General features: G+C 42.4%; 1 protein-coding gene across 8 annotated transcripts in view; it reads left to right on the plus strand.

Annotated features, from left to right (window-relative positions):
* The first annotated feature begins 245 nt into the window (after window positions 1-245).
* LOC139373771 (PPFIA binding protein 1b) overlaps window positions 246-23,860 on the plus strand; it is a 62,766-nt gene continuing 39,151 nt past the window's right edge. For 7 of the 8 annotated variants that reach the window (XR_011627607.1, XR_011627608.1, XM_071114747.1 and 4 more), the window contains exon 1: window positions 818-1,024. The gene's annotated coding sequence lies outside the window, so the exon portion shown is untranslated. Of the gene's footprint in view, window positions 1,025-23,860 lie in introns of all 8 variants that reach the window. The other variant, XM_071114757.1, reaches the window with a different exon arrangement.

Genomic DNA, 23,860 nt, shown 5'->3' on the forward strand with positions numbered 1-23,860 from the left:
AGTAAGGATCGCACAGGAAGCATTTCAAAACACAGGTAATCCTAATTTAAGGTTACAAAACCTACAGTATCCCAGTCAGCTGGTCAGCTATTGCTGCAGTTTCTCTCTCTATTCTAATTATCCAGCCCTGCCTTGAACTGTATTTTGTTGTATTTGTGATTGTAACTACATCTTGTGAGTGTGCAGCCAATACAAGGCTGTAAACATATAATTTTGATCATTCTATTTTATTCTACAACATTCAGTTCTATTTAGCCATCAGCCTGGAGGAGTTCATCGTGGGGGCCCTGGATGATGAGTGGATCAGGGAGATGCTGGAGTGTGACCTCAACACTGAATGTGGAAAGGATGGCGCTTGAGTAAAGACAGACAGAGAGGTGATGTGGAGGGATCCAAAACTTCATTTCATTCTCTCTTTGATGTCAGCTGATGCACTGAACTGGACATATGGGCTGAGACAATCTCTGGAATCTAGCTATCTGTGCAAAGTTTCCAAAGGACAAGACTATCAGTGTTTATATGTGTTACAGTTCTTGAAAGCAATACTGTAGCTGACTTCCATTCCTAAACAAAATACCATTCTATTAACAAGTTCTAAGATGTTTTTTTTACCCCTTATTGTACAAGAAAGGCAATAGAACACTGGAAATTTGAAAAGTAATTATGAAATACATTTCCCAGACTATTTTCCAGACTATTTCACTTAGGTTACGTGTGTGCCCCCTACAGACCACATGGGGCCGTCTTGCTTTTTAAAATTGATTGGCAGGCATGTCCCAAACTCTGAAAAGATCAGAGACTTTCCTCTTGCCAAACCAATCCAGTCCGGAGCGGGGCGGGATGTGCCTGCCTGCGATGACGTTTCCACTTTCCAACTTCCCATCGTCCCATTTCCGACATGGCGTAGAGAAGAGGCAACGCAGCGGGCTGGCATTGTAGCGGAAAAGTTGATAAAGTACAGGGATTTCAGTAGGAGGATATATAAACCGTTGGAAGGTATAACTAGAATTCAAGCAAAGTTTCGGTAAGTGCGACATTTATGCAGATGTTTTGTATCCATCTAATTCAGTCACAGTGAGTAGCGGCTGCTGTGATTTGACAATGTTGACAGTCGTAATGTTACTTTTATCCAACTCATTCTAATATTAGCACTTTTAATGACATACTGTTGCAATGTTAGTTTTGCACATTGAGTTGTTTGCAAGGAGAATTATTGACAGCTTTCATTTTGTTCCAGTGAATGAATGTGGCCTACGTACGTCAAATTCGTTCTTTAAAAAGTGAAATTGTATAATAATTACACCCTAACAGATAGCATGTAGCCAGCAACGTGGCTTCTCACTTTAATCTACAGCAGGGGTCTTCAACGTTTTCTTGCCCAGGGACCCCAATCATACGTTAACAAAAAAAAATGTCACGTCATGTCAGGTGAATGATAATGGCAAGGAGAAGTAATCAAAAAAAATGGTTTAATTACATAATTGTGAGTTTTTTTAGGTAATTTTGACCTCCCCACGTTGTTGGAAGTATAACTCAATAGCAGGGATTTTCAACTAGATATAGCTGCGGGACTATTTTTTTATTTTATTGAGCGATGGTCAGGGGACCCAACCTGGTCTCATTCTGTCTGTTAATCTGAGACACTCGATTTAGTATGATATGTTGTTACTTTTCGTATGGTATGTATTAATTTGTGGATGTCATCAAACTTATATTTATTTAGGATTGGATGTTAAATGGCTGTCCTGGCTCTCTGTGGTCACTAAAGATCCTACTTATCGTAAGAGTAAGGGTGTTAACCCCTGTGTCCTCGCTAAATTCCCAATCTGGCCCTCATACAGTCACAGTCAACTAATCATCCCCAGTCTAGAATTGGCTCATTCATCCTGGTAAAATAAGGGTTATTTATTATTTTTAAACATGTTACTAATTACAATTTGTATTATATGTTAGGAATTAGCAAAACGTACAATATGTTACAAATCTGAAAAATTTACTATATGTTATGAATTTGCAATATGTATGATTTGTTACAATTCTAACTAGGTGACTAATGTTAGCGAGCTGGACGTTCGCGTTATATGCCCACCCATCCACCCCGACTTTTGTTTTTGCCTTAAATAACCATATGTCTTATGTAACCATACCAAACGTAACATACTTTTGGTCATGTAGTGTATGTGGACACCTGCTCGAACATCTCATTCCAAAATCAAGGGCATTAATATGGAGATGGTCATCCCTTTGCTGCTATAACAGCCTGCACTCTTCTGGGAAGGTTTCCCACTAGATGTTGGCACATTGCTGCAGGGTCTTGCTTCCATTAAGCCATGAGCATTAGTGAGATCAGACACTGATGTTGGGGGATTTAAGCCTGGTTCGCAGTCGCGTTCCAATTCATCCCAAAGGTGTTTGCTGGGGTTGAGGTCAGGGCTCTGTGCAGGCCAATCAAGTTCTTCCACACCGATCTTGACAAACCATTTCTGTATGGACCTCGCTTTGTGCACGGGGGCATTGTCATGCTGAAACAGGAAAGGGACTTTCCCAAACTGTTGCCACAAAGTTGGACGCACAGACTTGTCTAGAATGTCATTATATTCTGTAGTGTTAAGATTTCCCTTCACTGGAACGAAGGACCCTAAACCACTAAAAACAGCTCCAGAGTATTATTCCTCCTCCACCAAACTTTACAGTTGGCACTATGCATTTGGGCAGGTTGCGTTCTCCTGGTATTTGCCAAACCCAGATTCGTTCTTTGGACTGCCAGATGGGAAACGTGATTCATCACTCCAGAGAACATGTTTCCACTGCTCCAGAGTTCAATGATTACCATGCACACTGCCAAGCGTCGGCTGGAGTGTTGTAAAGCTTGCCTGGAGTGATGTAAGTATTGCAACCGAGGACAGACTATTGTTTACTCGCTACGCACTTCAGCACTCGGTGGCAAACTGACTTGTTGGAAAGGTGGCATCCTATGACATTGCCATGTTGAAAGTGTCACTGAGCTCTTCAGTAAATCAAATCAAATCAAATTCATTTTATATAGCCCTTCGTACATCAGCTGATATCTCAAAGTGCTGTACAGAAACCCAGCCTAAAACGCCAAACAGCAAGCAATGCAGGTGTAGAAGCACGGTGGCTAGGAAAAACTCCCTAGAAAGGCCAAAACCTAGGAAGAAACCTAGAGAGGAACCAGGCTATGTGGGGTGGCCAGTCCTCTTCTGGCTGTGCCGGGTGGAGATTATAACAAAACATGGTCAAGATGTTCAAATGTTCATAAATGACCAGCATGGTCGAATAATATTAAGGCAGAACAGTTGAAACTGGAGCAGCAGCACAGCCAGGTGGACTGGGGACAGCAAGGAGTCATCATGTCAGGTATTCCTGGGGCATGGTCCTAGGGCTCAGGTCCTCCGAGAGAGAGAAAGAAAGAGAGAATTAGAGAGAGCATATGTGGGATGGCCAGTCCTCTTCTGGCTGTGCCGGGTGGAGATTATAACAGAACATGGCCAAGATGTTCAAATGTTCATAAATGACCAGCATGGTCGAATAATATTAAGGCAGAACAGTTGAAACTGGAGCAGCAGCACAGCCAGGTGGACTGGGGACAGCAAGGAGTCATCATGTCAGGTAGTCCTGGGGCATGGTCCTAGGGCTCAGGTCCTCCGAGAGAGAGAAGAGAGAAGGAGAGAATTAGAGAACGCACACCTAGATTCACACAGGACACCGAATAGGACAGGAGAAGTACTCCAGATATAACAAACTGACCCTAGCCCCCCGACACATAAACTACTACTGCAGCATAAATACTGGAGGCTGAGACAGGAGGGGTCAGGAGACACTGTGGCCCATTCCGAGGACACCCCCGGACAGGGCCAAACAGGAAGGATATAACCCCACCCACTTTGCCAAAGCACAGCCCCCACACCACTAGAGGGATATCTTCAACCACCAACTTACCATCCTGAGACAAGGCTGAGTATAGCCCACAAAGACCTCCGCCACGGCACAACCCAAGGGGGGGGCGCCAACCCAGACAGGATGACCACATCAGTGACTCAACCCACTCAGGTGACGCACCCCCTCCAGGGACGGCATGAGAGAGCCCCAGTAAGCCAGTGACTCAGCCCCTGTAATAGGGTTAGAGGCAGAGAGAATCCCAGTGGAAAGAGGGGAACCGGCCAGGCAGAGACAGCAAGGGCGGTTCGTTGCTCCAGAGCCTTTCCGTTCACCCTCCCACTCCTGGGCCAGACTACACTCAATCATATGACCCACTGAAGAGATGAGTCTTCAGTAGAGACTTAAAGGTTGAGACCGAGTTTGCGTCTCTGACATGGGTAGGCAGACCGTTCCATAAAAATGGAGCTCTATAGGAGAAAGCCCTGCCTCCAGCTGTTTGCTTAGACATTCTAGGGACAGTTGGGAGGCCTGCGTCTTGTGACCGTAGCGTACGTGTAGGTATGTACGGCAGGACCAAATCAGAGAGATAGGTAGGAGCAAGCCCATGTAATGCTTTGTAGGTTAGCAGTAAAACCTTGAAATCAGCCCTTGCTTTGACAGGAAGCCAGTGTAGAGAGGCTAGCACTGGAGTATTATGATCAAATTTTTTGGTTCTAGTCAGGATTCTAGCAGCCGTATTTAGCACTAACTGAAGTTTATTTAGTGCTTTATCCGGGTAGCCGGAAAGTAGAGCATTGCAGTAGTCTAACCTAGAAGTGACAAAAGCATGGATTAATTTTTCTGGATCATTTTTGGACAGAAAGTTTCTGATTTTTGCAATGTTACGTAGATGGAAAAAAGGCCAAGCAAAGAACTTGGGTGGCCAAGTAAAATAACCTGCGGGCCAAATTTGGCCTAAACCTGTTCTATAGCCTATTAGTTAGAACGGTACTGTAACTTCAAACCACATTTTCGCTAAGAGCAGCTGTTTAGCTAGTTTAACAAAAGTTAGCCATGTGTTGGCAAAATGTATGTCCAAGTCAAGAAAGCCTTTACATGGGTGCTTTTTCAAAGCCTATGTCAGATACTCCAGTGAGTATAATTGGCGCCAATGAGTGTAATTTGCTCAATATTAGGACTTGAAAAATAAAGTTGACATAATTTGACATTAGATTCTCTCCTCTGTTAATACTGTAGGTATGTAATTCAAAGTTTGTTTGTTCGGTTGCTAGCGATATTCATAAAAACATGGGGGGGACCAATCCATATTTTAGCGGACCAACTGCAGTACCTCACGGGCCCTAGGGGGCATACCCCTGATCTACAGACAGCTGTGATGCTTTCAAACACTTGCTGCCATTCATCAATATGTTACCGTTTTCGCAACAGTCGTTTTAACAGATGGCCACGAATGTTCTCACCTAGATTCAGGTTGATTCATTGTTTTCGCTAAGATTATAAGGTAGAATTTATTTTGATCCACACACTAGTTGAGTCAACTGTTATGACTTAGAACAAAATATATATATATATATATATATATATATTTTTTTTTTTATTTCTCTAGCACAGGGCTCTCCAACCCTGTTCCTGGAGCGCAACCCTCCTGTAGGTTTTCACTCCAACTCTAATCTAGCACACCTGATTCTAATAATTCGCTGGTTGATTAGCTGAATGAGATTAAAACCTACATGAGGGTAGCTCTCCAGGAACAGGGTTGGCGAGCCCTGCTCTAACGTCTTCTGTTAGTTTATATTTCTGCATGAGCTTTTCGATGGAGAATGCTTCTCAAAAGGAGGCTACTGCAGCAAATGGACTTCAAGATGACGACAATTATAATTTTGCCCCTTTTTCAAAGCACTGCTCTCCTTCTGTCTTTTCCACAGATGTGCAGCTACACTGTTTCAAATGTCAGGGAACCCCTTGAGCCCATTTGTCAGAGCTTGCTCTCCTCTCCACTGCACAATAGCAAATATATGCTGAATGGGATCCTTGGGACATCCCTAACTTTAATCCGTACATTAACTGTTTTAAATGTCAACTTCAATGGGGTGACGTCAGAGCTGGACGTCACCCCATTGCAAGGATCTCACTTAGACTTTTCAGTGAAATAGAAGTGAATGGTAAAATCAGTTTGACTGTTCAATGGAATCATTGGTATGTTCCCTTATCAGGCATATGTTTAATGTCTTTAGTTGAGTGGCTTTAAAAAAAATATATATATATATATATTTTTTTTACCTTTATTTAACCAGGTAGGCCAGTTGAGAACAAGTTCTCATTTGCAACTGCGACCTGGCCAATATAAAGCAAAGCAGTGCGACAAAAACAACGGAGTTACACATGAGATAAGCAAACGTACAGTCAATAACACAATAGAAAATCTGTATACAGTGTGTGCAAATGAAGTAAGGAGTTAAGGCAATAAATAGGCCATAGTGGCAAAGTAATTACAATTTAGCAATTAACACTGGAGTGATAGATGTGCAAGTAGAAATACTGGTGTGCAAAAGAGCAGAAAAAATACAAATATTGGGATGAGGTAGGTAGTTGGTTGGATGGGCTATTTACAGATGGGCTATTTACAGATGGGTTGTGTACAGCTGCAGCGATCGGTAAGCTGCTCTGACAGCCGATGCTTGAAATTAGTCAGGGAGATAAGTCTCCAACTTCAGTGATTTTTGCAATTCGTTCCAGTCATTGGCAGCAGAGAACTGGAAGGAAAGGCGTCTAAAGAGGTGTTGGCTTTGGGGATGACCAGTGAAATATACCTGCTGGAGCGCGTGCTACAGGTGGGTGTTATGGTGACCAGTGAGCTGAGATAAGGCAGAGCTTTACCAAGCAATGACTTATAGATGACCTAGATCCAGTGGGTTTGGCAACGAATATGTAGCGAGAACCAGCCAACGAGAGCATACAGGTCGCAATGGTGGGCAGTATATGGGGCTTTGGTGACATTAAATAGCAGGGCTCTAAATTAACATTTTGGGAGTGTGCCTGATCTGCTCTAGAGAGGTCCAAATTGGAATGCAAATGTTTCTTCATATTTGTGCTTTTGGAATGCTTAAGCACCAAAGCTGAAGAACTGCTTCTCTTACGTTCACTCAGGTGTATAGTCCGAGTAACGTTAGAATGTGTGGTTTATGCCTTCTGAAAGAATAGCAATAGCCTAAGTGCTCCAACCAACTGAACAAGGCATGCATGTAGTGAAACAGACACTTAACAACTCCATAAAAAAAAAAAAATATTCAGATGCTTGTCATCACATTCAAACTTTTTATCTTAGCTCACAGCAGCCTCTAATTTTCTCGGATACATTATATTTTGTATTTGTGGCTCCTGTCTTGTTGCCTGACTACCCAGTCCTTGCTCCGGCCAAACGATACGCCACTGCTACAGATGTTAGTTTCTTCTCCGCGATGAGTCTGGATCTGAGTATCTACCCACGGATTTCTAGAAAGCAAACACATTCTAACTGTTCTGATTGGTCCCAGAAATCGATGAGTTGGGCCAGAGAAAGAACACGTGGGTAAAGATGTGTTTTGACACTTCATCGTTGGCTTTGATACTCTGATTAGAAATGATCCAATCGCTGATGACTTTGTTTTGTACATCACCACAATTGACTTTATCAATGGCAGTCAGACTGAAGTATGAAGCAAACATAGATCAGCAGAAGTATTCAGTTCAAGTCATCAGGCAACCTGTCTTGCACCATGTGCGTATGAAAATTTCATAGAGAATTTAGTATTTTCACAGTTAACGAAGCATATACATATATACATACAGTTGAAGTCAAAAGTTTACATACACCTTAGCTAAATACATTTAAACTCAGTTTTTCACAATTTCTGACTTTTAATCCTAGTAAAAATTCCTTGTCTTAAGTCAGTTAGGATCACCACTTTATTTTAAGAATATGAAATGTCAGAATAATAGCAGAGAATGATTTATTTCAGCTTTTATTTCTTTCATCACATTCCCAGTTGGTCAGAAGTTTACATACACTCAATTAGTATTTGGAAGCATTGCCTTTAAATTGTTTAACTTGGGTCAAATGTTTCAGGTAGCCTCCCACAAGCTTCCCACAATAAGTTGGGTGAATTTTGGCCCATTCCTTCTGTCAGAGCTGGTGTAACTGAGTCAGGTTTGTGGGCCTCCTTGCTCGCACACGCTTTTTCAGTTCTTCCCACAAATGTTCTATAGGATTGAGGTCAGGGCTTTGTGATGGCCACTCCAATACCTTGACTTTGTTGTACTTGAGCCATTTGCCACAACTTAGGAAGTGTGCTTGGTGTCATGGTCCGTATGGAAGACCCATTTGCGACCAAGATTCAACTTCCTGACTGATGTCTTGAGATGTTGCTTCAATATATCCACATAATTTTCCGTCCTCATGATGCCATCTATTTTGTGAAGTACACCAGTCCCTCCTGCAGCAACGCACCCCCACATCATGATGCTGCCACCCCCGTGCTTCACAGTTGGTATGGTGTTCTTCGGCTTGTAATCCTCCCCCTTTTTCCTCCAAACATAACGATGGTCATTATGGCCAAACGGTTCTACTTTTGTTTCATCAGACCAGAGGACATTTCTCCAAAAAGTATGATCTTTGTCCCCATGTGCAGTTGCAAATTGTAGTCTGGCTTTATTATGGTGGTTTTGGAGCTGTGGCTTTTTCCTTGCTGAGCGGCCTTTCAGGTTATGTCGATATAGAACTTGTTTTACTGTAGATATAGATACTTTTGTACTTGTTTCCTTCTGAATCTCCACAAGGTCCTTTGCTGCTGTTCTGGGATTGATTTGCACTTTTCGCAAAGTACGTTCATCTCTAGGAGACAGAACGTGTTTCCTTCCTAAGCGGTATGATGGCAGCGTGGTCCCATGGTGTTTATACTTGCATACTATTGTTTGTACCGATGAACGTGGTACCTTTTCAGGCGTTTTGGAAATTGCTCCTAAGGATGAACCAGACTTGTGGAGGTCTACAAAAAAAATCTGAGGTCTTGGCTGATTTCTTTTGATTTTCCCATGATGTCAAGCAAAGAGGCACTGAGTTTGAAGGTATGCCTTGAAACACATCCACAGGTACACCTCCAATTGACTCAAATTATGTCAATTAGCCTATCATAAGCTTCTAAAAACCATTAAATTTTCTGGAATTTTCCAAGTTGTTTAAAGGCACAGTCAACTTGGATTATGTAAACTTCTGACCCACTGGAATTGTGATACAGTGAAATAATCTGTCTGTAAACAATTGTTGGAACAATTATGTTTCATGCACAAAGTAGATGTCCTCACCGACTTGCCAAAACTATAGTTTAACAAGAAATTTGTGGAGTGGTTTAAACACTTAGGTTGGAGTCATTACAACTCGTTTAAGTTATGTGTGTATGTGTGTGTGTGTGTGTGTGTGTGTATATATGTGTATATATGTATATATATGTGTATATATATATGTGTATATATATGTATACATATATACATTTCTGTGTGTTTGTGTGCATTAGAGGTCGACCGATTAATCAGAATGGCCGATTTAATTAGGGCTGATTTCAAGTTTTTATAACAATCGGAAATCAGTATTTTTGTACACCGATTTGGCAGTTTTAAAAAATAAAAATATTTTTTACACCTTTATTTAACTAGGCAAGTCGGTTAAGAACACATTCTTATTTTCAATGACGGCCTAGGAACGGTGGGTTAACTGCCTTGTTCAGGGGCAGAACGACAGATTTTTTACCTTGTCAGCTCGGGGATTCAATCTTGCAACCTTACGGTTAACTGGTCCAACGCTCTAACCACCTGCCTCTCATTGCACTCCACGAGGAGCCTGCCTGTTACGCGAATGCAGTAAGAAGCCAAGGTAAGTTGCTAGCTAGCATTAAACTTATCTTATAAAATACAATCAATCATAAATCACTTGTTAACTACACATGGTTGATGATATTACTAGTTTATCTAGCTTGTCCTGCGTTGCATATAAACGATGCGGTGCGCATTCGCGAAAAAGGACTGTCGTTGCTCCGTGTATCTAACCATAAACATAGATGCCTTAAAATCAATACACAAGTATATATTATTAAACCTGTATATTTAGCTAAAAGAAGGTTAGCAGGCAATATTAACCAGGTGAAATTTGTATGTTTATGAGTATCTTTAGATTTGGATTTATTTTGTCAACTGGATAAACATTTACTGTCCCTCACTGGCTGTCTGATGCTACACATAGAAATTGGTGCCAACATCGTAAAATCCTCTTTCTTATACAGAGCACTTTCCAGCCAGAGAAACAATGCATCGCAACGCGTCTCAGCTCGATCTCTTGGAAGTCAGAGCCAGCTCCCAGAGTTGCATGGCTGCCATAAATGTTTTTTTTCTTCACAGATAAGTGGCCCTCAGGACAGTATTTTTCTGCAGCATGTACCAGGAGATTGCCTGCCTGCCTAACAGAGAGAAACCAGAGTTCAGCATAGGGCAGGGTTTTGTATGTCAGGGTTGTGTTCATCAGGGCACACATCAGAAAACGTTTTAAAACATTTCTCAATTTAAATGAAAATGGGCATTTCTTATTGGACAAGTCAAACTTGTCCCTCACTGTTTCAGTCCATTTTCTTCTGTTTGGTGCCTGATTAAATATGACCTGGGAATAGCTTAGTGCTCTGTGCTGTGCAGAGGATGGGTTGTGATGCTTTCTTAGCCTGAAGAGCCCAAAGCTGAAAAGCCATTAGTGAGAGTCTCTCTCCCTTCTTTCCCTTGAGCCTGGGAAGCATCCAATAAAACTTCATTTTCAAACATTTGCCAACATGCAATACAGTACCTGTCAAAAGTTTGGACAAACCTATTCAAGGGTTTTTCTTAATTTGTACTATTTTCTACTTTGTGGAATAATAGTGAAAACATCAACTATGAAATAATTCTTTAAAGTTGCCACCCTCATATGCTGAGCACTTGTTAGCTGCGTTTCCTTCACTATGTAGTCCAACTCATCCTAAACCATCTCAATTGGGTAGAGGTCGGGTGATTGTGGAGGCCAGGTCATCTGATGCAGCACTCAGTCACTCTCCTTCTTGGTCAAATATCCCTTACACAGCCTGGAGGTGTGTTTTGGGTCATTGTCCTGTTGAAAAACAAATGATCGTCCCAGTAAGTTCAAACCAGATGGGATGGAGTGGCGTGTCACTGCAGAATGCTGTGGTAGCTATGGTGGTTAAGTGTGCCCTGAATTCTAAATAAATCACTGACAGTGTCACCAGCAAAGCACCCCTACACCATCACACCTCCTCCGCCATGCTTCACAGTGGGAACCACACATGCGGAGATCTAGGGAAAAACTCCCTAGAAAGGCCAAAACCTAGGAAGAAACCTAGAGAGGAACCAGGCTATTTGGGGTGGCCAGTCCTCTTCTGGCTGTGCCGGGTGGAGATTATAACAGAACATGGCCAAGATGTTCAAATGTTCATAAATGACCAGCATGGTCGAATAATAATAAGGCAGAACAGTTGAAACTGGAGCAGCAGCACGGTCAGGTGGACTGGGGACAGCAAGGAGTCATCATGTCAGGTAGTCCTGAATGAGTAGGTGTGTCCAAACGTTTGACTGGTACTGTCTACAAAACACAAAGCTCCTTCCATGACATGCACAAGCTATGATCCGTTATTGATTTCACTTGTCAATTAGCATTTTATTTGTCACATGCGCCACGTCACGCGTAAAACTGAAAGCGTGATCCACCACATTTAACCATGGAAAGAGGTCTGGCGATATGGCTGAATGTGTAAACATTGTAGTTATTCGCTCCGCAAGGCAATCAAACAAGCAAAATGCCGATACAGGGACAAGGTGAAGTCGCAATTCAACGGCTCCGACACATGACGTATGTGGCAGGGTCTACAGGAAATCACTGACTACAAAAACAGCCACGTCACGGATATCGACATCACGCTTCCAGACACTAAACACCTTCTTTGCCCGCTTTGAGGATAATACAGTGCCACCGTTGTGGATCGCTAACAAAGACTGCAGCCTCCCCTCTCCTCAGTGGCTGAGTAAAACATTTAAACTTGTTAACCCTTGCAAGGCTGCTGGCCCAGACGGCATCCCTAGCCGCGTCCTTAGAGTATGCGCATGCTGGCTGGTGTGTTTCCAGACCTATTTAATCGCTATCTCAGTCTGTTGTCCCCACATGCTTCAAGATGGCTACCATTGTTCCTGTACCCAAGAAGGCAAAGATAACTGAACTAAATGACTACCACCCCGTGTCATCATGAAGTGCTTTGAGTGGCTTGTCAAGGATCATACCACCGGCACCTTACCGGCCACCCTAGACCCACTTCAGTTTGCATACCTCAACAGGTCCACAGATGATGCAATCGCCATCATACTGCACACTGCCCTATCCCATCTGGACAAAAATAATACATATGTAAGAATGCTGTTCATTGACTACAGCTCAGCATTCAACATCATAGTACCCTCCCAAGCTCATCTTCAAGCTGGAGGCCCTGGGTCTCAACCCCTCCCTGTGCAACTGGGTCCTGAACTTTCTGATGGGCCGTCCACAGGTGGTGAAGGTAGGAAACACAAGGGTGTGTGCTCAGCCCTCTCCTTTGTACTCCCTGTTCACCCACGACTCCGTGGCCATGCATGCCTTCAACTCAATCATCAAGTTTGCAGACGTCACAACAGTAGTGGACTTGATCACCAACAATGACGAGACCAGCCTACAGGGAGGAGGTGAGGCCACTCGGAGTGTGGTGTCAGGAAAATAACATCACTCAACGTCAACAAAACATAAGAGATGATCATGGACTTCAGGAAAGCACCCCCCTATTCACATCGACGGGACAGTAGTGGAGAAGGTGGAACTATTTCAGTTCCTCTGCGTGCACATCACGGACACTGAAATGGTCCACCCACACAGACAGCGTGGTGAAGAAGGCGCAACAGCGCCTCTTCAACCTCAGGAGGCTGAAGAAATTTGGCCTGTCACCCAAAACCCTGACAAACTTTTACAGGTGCACAATCGAGAGCATCCTGTCGGGCTGTATCACAGCCTGGTACGGCGACTGCACCGCCCTCAACCGCAAGGTGGTGCGGTCTGCACAACGCATCACCGGGGCTAAACTACCTACCCTCCGTGACACCTATAGCACCCAACATCACAGGAAGGCCAAAAAGATTAGCAAGGACAACAACCACCCGAGCCACTGCCTGTTCACACCGCTATCATCCAGAAGGCAAGGTCAGTACAGGTGCATCAAAGCTGGGACCGAGAGACTGAAAAACAGCTATCTCAAGGCCATCAGACTGTTAAATAGCCATCACTAACTCAGAGAGGCTGCTGCCTACGTTGAGACCCAATCACTGGACACTTTAATAAATGGATCACTAGCCACTTTAAATAATGCCACTTTAATGTTTACATATCTTACATTACTCATATCACATGTATGTACTATATTTTATACCATCTATTGCACCTTGCCTATGCCACTTGGCCATCGCTCATCCATATATTTATATGTACATATTCTCATTCACCCCTTTTAAATTTGTGTGTATTAGGTAGTTGTTGGGGAATTGTTAGATTACTTGTTAGATATTACTGTGCTGTTAGAACTAGAAACACAAGCATTGTTTTGATATTTTAACCTGCGTGTCGTGATCGTGTTTGGTGTAGGGGGACAAAATACATTTATGCTCGATGGCGCACTCGCTCAGCCAGTTTGGGTTCCGTGTTAAGCTTAGTGATGAGCTTGGGGGCACAATAATGTTTAACACTGAGCTGTAGTCGATGAAGAACGCAACTCAATATTAGGAAGAATTTCTTCATGTTTTGAACACTGTATATGACTTTTACATTTATTTACATTTTTTAAGTAGCGCACCTTGTGTGCACATTCGGTAATACCGTATGCCCCGGTATGGTACAGAAATTGTATTATGACGGTATGAAAATCTGGATATTGCCCAAACCTACTTGGGATTATCCTTGTGAATCAACAGACGCTGTGACGCAATGTGTTTTCAGCAGTCCTGGGTTCAAATACTATTTGACATCTTTCAAATATGTTTAGTGTTTGCTTTAGCCTGCCAGATGGGCGGGGTTTGCATTTGTGTGACTTCCATTGTACCAGGCAAGCTCTATCCATCCCAGCTGAAGTTTTTGTAATGATAGTAAATTAAATAGTATTTGAACCCAGATCTGGATTTCACTGTGTAAATGCTGGCTGCAAACAATTGTTTTATGAGCGATCAGTGGAACATACCTGCAGAGTAAGCACCCTACCACATTTCAAGGCCAGCCATGCTCAGCTGGAGTAAGCTCTGTGTTTACATACGATGAGACAATGGAGGCATTCCAAGACCAGGGCTGAGTGTTGTGGTCTAATTAAGCATGCTTTGTTAGTTGTTGAGCCGTTGCGTATACAGCACTAACACGTTGAATGCATGGAGGCCTTGACGGGTGATGCAATGTCCAAACAGCTCAGCTAAAAGTGTTCAGACATGATTTCTAAACCTGTGAACTTAGTGGATGACAAGTGGGCAGAAAACTTAAGAGCAGTGAGCACATCTGTTGTGGAGATGCCTGTCTGTTTGAAGTAGGTTGAGGGCAGGTGTCAGCCATGCATGCCACTATTTGTCTCCAGAGATGTGCTGAATATAGGGTTTTGGTGGGAGGGTTGTTGGCATTGTGCCTTTTAGTATTTATTTTTTTATTTTATTTCACCTTTATTTAACCAGGTATGCTAGTTGAGAACAAGTTCTCATTTACAACTGCGACCTGGCCAAGATAAAGCATAGCAGTGTGAACAGACAACACAGAGTTACACATGGAGTAAATACTAAACAAGTCAATAACACAGTAGAAAGAAAAAAAAAGTCTATATACATTGTGTGCAAAAGGCATGAGGAGGTAGGTGAATAATTACAATTTAGCAGATTAACACTGGAGTGATAAATGCTCAGATGGTCATGTGCAGGTAGAGATACTGGTGTGCAAAAGAGCAGAAAAGTAAATAAATAAAAACAGTATGGGGATGAGGTAGGTAAATTGGGTGGGCTATATACCGATGGACTATGTACAGCTGCAGCGATCGGTTAGCTGCTCAGATAGCAGATGTTTAAAGTTGGTGAGGGAGAGAAGTCCAACTAAAGGGATTTTTTCAATTCGTTACAGTCACAGGCAGCAGAGAACTGGAACGAAAGGCGGCCAAATGAGGTGTTGGCTTTAGGGATGATCAGTGAGATACACCTGCTGGAGCGCGTGCTACGGGTGGGTGTTGCCATCGTGACCAGTGAACTGAGATAAGGCGGAGCTTTACCTAGCATGGACTTGTAGATGATGGAGCCAGTGGGTCTGGCGACGAATATGTAGCGAGGGCCAGCCGACTAGAGCATACAGGTCGCAGTGGTGGGTGGTATAAGGTGCTTTAGTAACAAAATGGATGGCACTGTGATAAACTGCATCCAGTTTGCTGAGTAGAGTATTGGAAGCTATTTTGTAGATGACATTGCAGAAGTCGAGGATCGGTAGGATAGTCAGTTTAGTACGTTTGGCGGCGTGAGTGAAGGAAGCTTTGTTGCGGAATAGAAAACCGACTCTAGATTTGATTTTAGATTGGAGATGTTTGATATGAGTCTGGAAGGAGAGTTTACAGTCTTGCCAGACACCTAGGTACTTATAGATGTCCACATATTCTAGGTCGGAACCATCCAGGGTGGTGATGCTAGTCGGGCTTGCGGGTGCAGGCAGCGAACGGTTGAAAAGCATGCATTTAGATCATAGCCTTGCTGTAAATCGTCCTCACTCTGTTTTTCCAATATATTCTCCAGTGCAGTGTTGAGAACCCAGCTATCACCAAGGGTGTTTTAAAACTTGGTCCCTTTCAGCCAATTTTTGTGGACTCGCTTAATATTTTGTGCAGTGTGAACACTCCAAAGGAGTCACACTAGACTACTGCAACACTGTTTCCCATGCCATAAACCCTCATATTGGTGCCACAAAAGAGAGGTGATCTGCAGGTTTACAAAAAAATACTGTTTTTGGATATTGATTAGCGATTGTCAAAGATGCACAAAAATGTTAATGTACTGCTGAAGTCGGAAGTTTATTTACACTTAGGTTGAAGTCATTAACTTGTTTTTCAACCACTCCACAAATGTCTTGTTAACAAACTATAGTTTTGGCAAGTCGGTTAGGACTTTGTGCATGACACAAGTCATTTTTCCAGCAATTTTTTATAGGCAGATTATTTCACTTATAATTCACTATATCGCAATTCCAGTGGGTCAGAAGTTGACATACACTAAGTTGACTGCCTTTAAACAGCTTGGAAAATTCCAGAAAATTATGTCATGGCTTTAGAAGCTTCTGATAGGCTAATTGACATCAGTTGCGTCAATTGGAGGTGTACTTGTGGATATATTTCAAGGCCTACCTTCAAACTCGGTGCCTCTTTGCTTGACATCATGGGAAAATCTAAAGAAATCAGCCAAGACCTCAGAAAATAAATTGTAGTTCTTTACAAGTAGGGTTCATCCTTAGGAACAATTTCCAGACGCCTGAAGGTATCGCGTTCATCTGTACAACAATAGTATGCAAGTATAAACACCATGGGACCACGCAGCCGTCATACCGCTCAGGTATGAGATGCGTTCTGTCTCCTAGAGATGAACGTACTTTGCGAAAAGTGCAAATCAATCCCAGAACAGCAGCAAAGGACCTTGTGAAGATGCTGGAGGAAACAGGTACAAAAGTATCTATATCCACAGTAAAACGAGTCCTATATGGACATAACCTGAAAGGCCGCTCAGCAAGGAAGAAGCCACTGCTCCAAAACCACCATAAAAAGCCAGGCTACGTTTTGCAACTGCATATGGGGACAAAGATCGTACTTTTTGGAGAAATGTCCTCTGGTCTGATGAAACAAAAATAAAAGGGGGAGGGGAGGCTTGCAAGCCGAAAAACACCATCCCAGCCGTGAAGCACGGGGGTGGCAGCAGCATATTGTGGGGGTGCTTTGTTGCAGGAGGGACTGGTGCACTTCACAAAATAGATGGCATCATGAGGACGGAAAATGATGTGGATATATTGAAGCAACATCTCAAGATATCAGTCAGGAAGTTAAAGCTTGGTTGCGAATGGGTCTTCCAAATGGACAATGATCCCAAGCAAACTTCCAAAGTTGTGGCAAAATGGCTCAAGGACCACAAAGTCAATGTATTGGAGTGGCCATCACAAAGCCCTGACCTCAATGCTATAGAAAATTTGTGGGCAGAACTGAAAAAGCATGTGTGAGCAAGGAGGCTTACAAACCTGACTCAGTTACACCAGCTCTGTCAGGAGGAATAGGCCAAATTCACCCAACTTACTGTGGGAAGCTTGTGGAAGGCTACCCAAAACGTTTGACCCAAGTTAAACAATTTAAAGGCAACGCTACCAAATACTAATTGAGTGTATGTACACTTCTGACCCACTGGGAGTGTGATGAAAGAAATAAAAGCTGAAATAAATCATTCTCTCCTATTATTCTGACATTTTGCATTCTTAAAATTAAGTGGTGATTCTAATTGACCTAAAACAGGGAATTTTTACTTGGATTAAATGTCAGGAATTGTGAAAAACTGAGTTCAAATGTATTTGGCTTAGGTGTATATAAACTTCTGACTTCAACTGTATGTGTGGAGTTCAGATTATTTGTTTACTATATGTAATTCATAGGCTAAGAGCTTCATTAACTGTTAATTCGATTGTGGGATTTAAATAGTGTGAGAAAGCAACATTTTTTGGTGAGAATCACAACGGGGTACAAAAAAATAAATTCTAGCTCTTAAAGGGGCAGTAGGTCTTCCATATAAAACAACTTGTTGCATTCCACTTGTACTAATTTGCATGATATTGATAAAACAAACCAGGCTTAATTTTTTAAAGGTAGGCCTACTGTACTTTTATTTTCATATGAGTGGGTTAATCATTAATTTTTGGTAGGCTAACTTTACTTGAAGAAATGCTCTTAGCCACTCTGCTTTTGTCTTGAAGCTAAAATGTAATGAGTGTAGCCAACAGACGAGAAAATAAACCCTTTAATTGTCTGCACATCTTGCATTATTCAACAGTGTAATATAGTTTGGTTGCAGTATTCAATATTATAAACTAGGTTGTTCAGTCCCTGAATGCTAAATGGCTGACAGCCGTGGTATATCAGACTGTATACCATGGGAATGACAAAATATGTAATTTTACTGCTCTAATTACATTGTTAACCAGTTTTTTTAATAGCAATAAGGCACTTTGTGGTATTTGGCCAATATACCAATGCTAAGGGCTGTATCCAGGCACTCTGCGTTGCGTCGTACATAAGAACAGCCCTTAGCCGTGGTATATTGGCCATATACCACACCCCTCCGTGCCTTATTGCTTAATTATAAACTGGGTGGTTCGAGCCCTGAATACTGATTGGCTGAATGCCGTGGTATATCAGACCGTATACCATGGGTATGACATAACATTTTATTTTTACTATTCTAGTTACGTTGGTAACCAGTTTGTAATAGCAATAAGGCACTTTGGGTTTTTGGTACTGTATGTGGCCAATATACCACGGCTAAGAGCTGTGTCCAGGCACTCCGCATTGCACGTGCTTAAGAACAGCCCTTCGATGTGCCTTATTTCTTAAGTGTAATATGTTTAAGAGGAAAGGTTTGTCATTGTTGAATAGTTTGTGCTTACTGGTTACTTTGATATTTACGGTAAATTTGAGCTGCGGACCAAGAATGTCGCATTGCCAGACAACGTAAGGTAAGGATGTAATGTGAACTGAAAAGTAGATCTCTCTTTCACCACCCTGCTCCTCACTCTTCTTCATATCTCCTAGTGGGAATGGGGCCTAATAGCATATTTCCCTTGACCTTGAAGAGTTCCTGGTCTTTTTTTGTATTGTGCTGAGTCAAGTGCAGTCTACTGTGGCTGTCTAACGAGTGAAAAGATGAAATAAAATACTTTTTTTTTAGCTGATTTTTGCCGTGAGACAAGTCTGTTTCAATCTCCAATCTCTCTGTGATCTTTAAAGCCTTCAACGTTTTGCAGCTTTCATCAGTGATGATGCAACTTTTAGAAAGAAAAGCGAATGACTTTTGTTGTGCTTTATGACAGTTTTGTGTCACTGATGTTCATTGTCTTGGTGACATGATTAGGCTAGTTCTATTTTTGGTCGTGAGTTTGGGAATATTTTTACCTTTTGAAATGACTTCAACCAATGGCCTGATACAAATCCAAACTATTTAGAAAAACAACTGCTTCTGAAAGTTACTAAATAAAGATTTGCCAGGAACTCTGGAATTACATTTCTGGGAGAGAGAAAAGATAAAAGGGTGTTAGAATGGCAACTCTTGAAAGTGTTTAACAGAAATCCTGTTAATGACTTTAAAATGGCTGATTAGCCCCAAAGTATGTATGTATGGATGTATGTACCTTTTGGGGGGTAGCGTTAGCAGAGCACACATGTTTGTGCTCTTTTGAAAATAGCAGCTAAATACTAATTTACTTAACACAGCTCGTTAAGTTAGTGTGAAGTTAATTTCAGGCCTTCTCTCAAAAACCTAGGCAGAGATTTTTGGTTGTTAGCTACTGTAGCCTAAATCATCTCAACAAAATTTCCAATTTACACACCACAATTTGCAGTAGATATGAATGACTCATAAATCATCTGTTAACGATAAAACGTTGTATGATGTTGGTGTTTTCAACACTGTAAGCAGGGAAAATCCTGATGCATTCATTGCATGTGTTTTCCATAAGGAAGATGTTGACCACAGGAATGCTGAAATGACAGTGGTAGGTGGCTGGGTGGTTTCCATAAAAAGTAGAACAGTGTTACACCCTAACACATTGGGGTCCTCCCCCCAGGAAGTGAGTCAGCAGCCAGTGAAGGAAAGCTCTCAGGAGTGGAGTTTACCTTGGCCCATACCATGGAGAACACTGCACTGTGTGAGTGGGTCAGTGGGAAGGGGAAAGGGAGATACCTAGTCAGTTATACAACTGAATGCATTCAACTGAAATGTGTCTTCTGCATTTATCCCCACCCTTCTGAATCAGAGCGGTGTGGGGGGCTGTCTCAATCGACCGTGATTGTCTGAGAAGCAGGCAGAACCTTATGGACTCAAATTGTAAAGCAGTGTCGTACTCATGCAAGACCATTGTAGCTCAAAACATAAATTCTCAGAGAATGTAGTTTTGGCATAGAACAGGCCTGTATTGTTAGTGATGAGTCTCTCTCTGTGTGTGTGAGTGAGTGTGTGTGCGGGCGCATCCTTTTGATCAGGAAGCTAGACAGAGAATGGCCTTGCTGTGCTTTTTGGGCCTTTCTCCAAACTAGGGCCCAGAAGATGTTTCCTCGCTGGTCTCCAAAACAAAGTGTCCAGTGTCCATAGCGGTGGCTCACTCACTGTGCCAATAAATGGGGTAAATGGCTTAATTATTATTCTAAATGTGTGTCCAATGACCCACGCCTGACAGGGTAACCTAGGGAACACAGGAAGGGCTTAAGATTGGCCAACATTTCACCTCAAGCACAAGGAGATCATATTTCTCGTTTGGATGTTCATTTGAACCCCACCGGCTGCCGTGTATTAAAAACACGTTCAGGTTCAAATGTTTGCATGTTTAAAAAGAAACAGTGCCAGAGTAGAGAGTAAAGTTGTTCATTTTGATGTTGCCTCAAGACACTTTCATGTTTTGCTAAATCCTCCTTATCTTACGGTCTTTCATTGCTCCATCCAAAACTGTGTGCATGTTTATTTGATTTTTTTGATGCGTTATGATTCTTAAACTTACGCACCTGTCAAACACTCTAGTACTAATGGTTATTATGTGCAGTCAAATTGAATCCAGAGTACTTCTTACACTTTTCTTTCTGGCCAAACTGATTTAACAACCAAATGTATAATAAAATAAAAACGTGTTATTTGAAAGGCTAATTTCTCATTTCATGCACCAGAGATTCCATTCCCCTTGCCTTTGAGCAGGCCGGGCCTAATTTCTGGGGGATAGATTATGAAATGACAAGCTTCTCAACACCGCTCCTTATTGAGGTGTACAGTCGGGAGCTGCTGCTGTGGCTTTGTTTTAAGACTGCTCTGGATTTACGACATGGCTGCTCAAAAGTTGTTCCAATGTTTGATACTACTGAATCCAAAGATGTCTGGCTATTTGTATTTTCCAAAAAGAGAAACATTAACTATGCACAACATCATTTTTACAACATGATTCTGGTCCAGAATGCCCTGCACTTATTTTCTTGTATTATTTACAGTTCCTTGTTTTGCCGCCCTTGTATACACACAGCGCCACTAGTACTGTAGCTTATTTATGATGACTGACATTTACGGTCCATGTGAAATACAGACTATTTACAGAATACAGATCTATGAATGACATTTCTCTAAGATGATGATGCTCCATTTGTCATGTCTCCTCCATGATATGACGTTATTAACTGCAAGTCTACACATATTTCTGTCTCAACAGTTGTCTACTTAGTGTAAACTATTCTACCCAACCATGTGTTTTTATGACTGGCTATGTTGTCAGCACCATGTATGACTAAGAGGAATCCTTTTAAGTTCTAAAGGTATTCTTCTTGTTGCTACCATGTTGTCATTTGGTGTTGCTACCATGCTATGTTGTCTTAAGTCTCTCTACATAGTGTTGTGGTGTCTCGCTTGTTGTGATATATATATATATATATATATATATATATATATATATATATATATATATATACACTGCTCAAAAAAAATAAAGGGAACACTAAAATAACACATCCTAGATCTGAATGAATGAAATATTCTTATTAAATACTTTCTTCTTTATATAGTTGAATGTGCTGACAACAAAATCACACAAAAATGATCAATGGAAATCAAATGTATCAACCCATGGAGGTCTGGATTTGGAGTCACACTCAAAATTAAAGTGGAAAACCACACTACAGGCTGATCCAACTTTGATGTAATGTCAAATCAAATTTTATTTGTCACATACACATGGTTAGCAGATGTTAATGCGAGTGTAGTGAAATGCTTGTGCTTCTAGTTCCGACAATGCAGTAATAACCAACAAGTAATCTAGCTAACAATTCCAAAACTACTACCTTATAGACAGACACAAGTGTAAGGGGATAAAGAATATGTACATAAGGATATATGAATGAGTGATGGTACAGAGCGGCATAGGCAGGATACAGTAGATGGTATTGAGTGCAGTATATACATATGAGATGAGTATGTAAACAAAGTGGCATAGTTAAAGTGGCTAGTGATACATGTATTACATAAAGATGCAGTAGATGATATAGAGTACAGTATATACATATACATATGAGATGAATAATGTACGGTATGTAAACATTATATTAGGTAGCATTGTTTAAAGTGGCTAGTGATATATATTTTACATAATTTCCCATCAATTCCCATTATTAAAGTGGCTGGAGTTGAGTCAGTGTCAGTGTGTTGGCAGCAGCCACTCAATGTTAGTTAGTCTGATGGCCTTGAGATAGCTGTTTTTCAGTCTCTTGGTCCCAGCTTTGATGCACCTGTACTGACCTCGCCTTCTGGACGATAGCGGGGTGAACAGGCAGTGGCTCGGGTGGTTGTTGTCCTTGATGATCTTTATGGCCTTCCTGTGACATTGGGTGCTGTAGGTGTCCTGGAGGGCAGGTAGTTTGCCCCCGGTGATGCGTTGTGTAGACCTCACTACCCTCTGGAGAGCCTTACGGTTGTGGGTGGAGCAGTTGCCATACCAGGCGGTGATACAGCCCGACAGGATGCTCTCGATTGTGCATCTGTAGAAGTTTGAGTGCTTTTGGTGACAAGCCAAATTTCTTCAGCCTCCTGAGGTTGAAGAGGCGCTGCTGCGCCTTCTTCACGATGCTGTCTGTGTGGGTGGACCAATTCGGTTTGTCTGTGATGTGTACGCCGAGGAACTTAAAACTTACTACCCTCTCCACTACTGTTCCATCGATGTGGATAGGGGGTGTTCCCTCTGCTGTTTCCTGAAGTCCACAATCATCTCCTTAGTTTTGTTGACGTTGAGTGTGAGGTTATTCCCAGTCGTGGGTGAACAGGGAGTACAGGAGAGGGCTCAGAACGCACCCTTGTGGGGCCCCAGTGTTGAGGATCAGCGGGGTGGAAATGTTGTTGCCTACCCTCACCACCTGGGGGCGGCCCGTCAGGAAGTCCAGTACCCAGTTGCACAGGGCGGGGTCGAGACACAGGGTCTCGAGCTTGATGACGAGCTTGGAGGGCACTATGGTGTTAAATGCTGAGCTGTAGTCAATGAACAGCATTCTCACATAGGTATTCCTCTTGTCCAGATGGGTTAGGGCAGTGTGGTTGAGATTCCCTCGTCTGTGGGCCTATTTGGGCGGTAAGCAAATTGGAGTGGGTCTTGGGTGTCAGGTAGGGTGGAGGTGATATGGTCCTTAACTAGTCTCTCAAAGCACTTCATGATGACGGAAGTGAGTGCTACGGGGCGGTAGTCGTTTAGCTCAGTTACCTTAGCTTTCTTGGGAACAGGAACAATGGTGGCCCTCTTGAAGCATGTGGGAACAACAGACTGGGATAGGGATTGATTGAATATGTCCGTAAACACACCGGCCAGCTGGTCTGCGCATGCTCTGAGGGCGCGGCTGGGGATGCCGTCTGGGCCTGCAGCCTTGCGAGGGTTGACACGTTTAAATGTTTTCCTCACGTTGGCTGCAGTGAAGGAGAGTCCGCATGTTTTAGTTGTGGGCCGTGTCAGTGGCACTGTATTGTCCTCAAAGCGGGCAAAAAAGTTATTTAGTCTGCCTGGGAGCAAGACATCCTGGTCAGTGACGGGGCTGGTTTTCTTTTTGTAATCCGTGATTGACTGTAG

This window comes from Oncorhynchus clarkii, chromosome 2, assembly GCF_045791955.1.
Source record: "Oncorhynchus clarkii lewisi isolate Uvic-CL-2024 chromosome 2, UVic_Ocla_1.0, whole genome shotgun sequence".
Classification (NCBI taxonomy): Eukaryota; Metazoa; Chordata; class Actinopteri; order Salmoniformes; family Salmonidae; genus Oncorhynchus; species Oncorhynchus clarkii.